Below are 3,208 nucleotides of genomic sequence, written 5' to 3'. Positions count from 1 at the left end.
GTCAAGTTGGCTTTCACATCATTTTTTTGTACATCAGTGAAGGACCAGAAATCCAGACAAAATGCAGCTACAGACGCCGCATAGGTTTGTGGTTTGATGCCATTTTAGTTTATGTGCACGCGATTGGCATGAATATAATTAACCTAGCTACTTCCTTGTATCTATAGTTAACTATTTAATTTGTTATGATCCATAAAAACTGTATACATGTACCTATGCAGGGGCACACACAGTTTCAAGGAAAAGTGATAGAAAAACAGGAAACATTTTTCTCCATGTATACATGTACATATGTATTCTAACTATTTTTTCTCCATTTTTTTCATTTTTTCACTTGTTTCTTTTCTTCCTTCCCTTTCTGAGATCCTTTTCATATCCTTTATGCATATCTCTCCCTCCCTCTTTTTCTATTATAGTCTCTCCTATATGTCAGGAAGGTTTGAGTCTCTTCACTTTAATGTCATCCTCTTAATTAAATGAATGTGACATGTGATGTTAGTCAGGTGATGTTGTGTAGGTAAGGATCACCAGTGGCTACCTGGTGGAGTGAGGCGAGGTGTGGCCAGAAAGGAAGTTGTGATGATGAAATTAAAGCTATATTATGCTACCTCCTGGGTAAGAATATTAATGTGTCTTTTTAATTAATACTGTATAGCTGAAATTTATATGTATGACATAATTATTTTTATAAACAGCCAATGCCACTTTCATTTTTAATGTGTTTACCCAGTAACCATTTGAAAGAATAAAAATTGTAGTGATAGATTTTTGTTGCTTTTATTTCATGTAAATTTTTCTGAAAATTTGGCACATTTTTCACTGTTGACAACTTGACATGTGTACATGTACACATGTAGCTCCAAAATTTAGTGATGACAATAGTTTAAACATTTTACACAGCATGCTATGTACGTGTACATTACAATACACGTATTTATGTTTTTTTTCTGTATTAAAATTAGTAATAAGTATTTTAGAGTCTATTTTGTCAATAAACCAATTCAATTACACACTCTCAGAGGTTCCCTGTCATGGACTGGTGATATATTATGTAGTGCATAAATATTACAGTAGGACCCATGCACATCTACCAGGAGACTTATTAGACCACACCTAGGAGGTCTGTGGGATTCACTGGTCACCAAATCATCAGCAACTGTTGGCAAGAGGAAAGGAAAATATAGTGAGTTTATGATTTTGTATTGATTCCAAAATCACTTTCATATTTTCTGCTATAATATGTACGTATTGATGGCCTTATGCTGTGTAGAAAATTTCAGCTGTGTTTGAAAAGTCATAGTACTATTTGAGTCATGAGGATTTTAAAAATAGGCCAAAAATACCCAAGGGCCAAGGCTACATGTATATAGCCTATGCTTTTCCCAAAAATGGCTCTGAAATCACCCCAAATTTTTATTACATTTTCTAGTACATAATATGTCCTTATGCTATGTAGAAAGTTTGAGCCGTTGTCGACAAATAATTTTGAGTTATTAGCATTTCTAATGAGCCAGTTCTTAAAGAAACACATAGGCAGTATATAGCCTATTCCTTTTACAGGAAATGGTTAGGAAATCACATTCAAGTTAATTTTACATTTTTTGAATAGAGAGTTTTTACCATTTTTAAACTAATGCAATTTCTGAAAAGTTATTTCAAAATCACTCTTAATTCAGTATTGTTTTTACCTTTGTAACTTAACTGTACATGTACTGTACATGTATCAAGTTCCCTAACATCTGGTTCATTATCATATATTGAGTATAATCATATAATGTATACCGGTATATTTCAATGCATGAAAAGTGGTGTAAGTTCAATGATGGAATAATTCAGAAGCCATTTATATTCCAAAAATATTTTACTTCTTATTATTTCCATCAACCACCTGATCTAGTAAGCAAATTGAAGCATTTGCTGACTTCTTTACTTCTGAATCAACCTTAGCAACACTTCTAACTTGCAAAGAAGGCTCTTTAGCCTTGATTTAGAATAGAATGAAGCCATGGATAGATATGAAGCCACGTGTTCATAACAATTGCACAATACCACATATCTTCCATTCCTTTTTATCTGTGTGTTTAAAATTTCATTATATTTATTTTTGCAATGGATTGCTTCTTCTGAAATTATTAATTAATGCATTGAAATGTGCCTAATATACGGTATTTATATGTTGTAGGGTCTTTTTGGATACTTTGTCATTGGGTTTGAGGTTCCCTCTTATTGTTTGTAGTGTGTACTTCAGTACTAGTCCTCAAGATACACCCACTCACTGGCATCAGAGAATATTCTTCCTCAATGAACCCACACAAGGTCATGCAGGTGGGTCTGGTTTAAGACTAATGTACTCATTACTGTCTATACTTATTAATTGGGTGAAGGACAAGTCAGTGTATTAAATACTGTCTGTCTGTATGTACATGTACATGTACAATGTACATCACTCTTAATTAGGATCTGTTTTGCCTTACGCCTAGGTTTTCCTGCCTGTACTTCTCACTCCAATCATCATTGTGGGGCTTCTGTATGTAGTCTGAACCTTGTGGTCTTTTGTGTAAGAATAGAGGTATGCATTTCAATTAGTATTCTGGGGACGAGAATGCCTTTCATTATTTGATTCAGTGCCTTTCTGTCACTCTCCAGTAGGGGAATGCTCTTTGATGATGTACATGTTACCTTTTACATTTTTTGACTTTTGTTGTTTAAAAATTTAAAGTTATGTTCTGCTGTAAAATTTCATTTACTGCCTTAAAAATATGTTTCTGTTTTCTTCTTTACATTATTCCCATTCTCCTCCAAGTGTCAAGTACTGTTGTCATTGACTGAGTTGGGGTGGTCTCCTTACTTGATCCTATAAATTATTAAATTAATCAAAACAATCTTTCATTGAAAAGCATTGATTCCCTCACCTTTATCTCTCTTTGTATTCATTAAGGAAGATAGGATATCTTGCTTTATCCTCAATTTTAGAGACATTGCCGACTTTAATAACATTACAAATACAATCCATCAGCAGCAGTGTACACTAAATCCATTTTACAACAAATGTATGTACATGTACATTGTAATGTACCAATAATTCTTTCATGCAAATGTTCCTATCTTTTATCCTGCATCTTGATTAATGCCCTTATTAAAACATTCAAGTCTAACATGCATAAGAATATGAGGTGTGAACAGTGCCAAAACATATAAGTATTATATA

At 33.2% G+C, this 3,208-nt stretch overlaps 1 long non-coding RNA gene across 2 annotated transcripts; it reads left to right on the top strand.

Annotated features, from left to right (window-relative positions):
• LOC109591022 (uncharacterized) lies at positions 1–2,780 on the top strand. 2 transcript variants are annotated; one of them, XR_002189620.1, is made up of 5 exons: positions 1–84; positions 417–615; positions 1,020–1,183; positions 2,237–2,325; positions 2,481–2,780. It is a non-coding gene; the product is annotated as an uncharacterized LOC109591022 (long non-coding RNA). The 2 variants fall into 2 exon arrangements; XR_002189619.1 differs by lacking the exon at positions 1–84 and having other exon boundaries at positions 333–615.
• The last annotated feature ends 428 nt before the right edge of the window (positions 2,781–3,208 follow it).

This window comes from Amphimedon queenslandica, unplaced genomic scaffold, assembly GCF_000090795.2.
Source record: "Amphimedon queenslandica unplaced genomic scaffold, v1.1 AMPQUscaffold_9118_Cont18937, whole genome shotgun sequence".
In the NCBI taxonomy this organism is placed as follows: Eukaryota; Metazoa; Porifera; class Demospongiae; order Haplosclerida; family Niphatidae; genus Amphimedon; species Amphimedon queenslandica.
The sequence above is the reverse complement of the archived record's forward strand: the minus strand, read 5'-3'. Positions and strand labels throughout refer to the sequence as shown.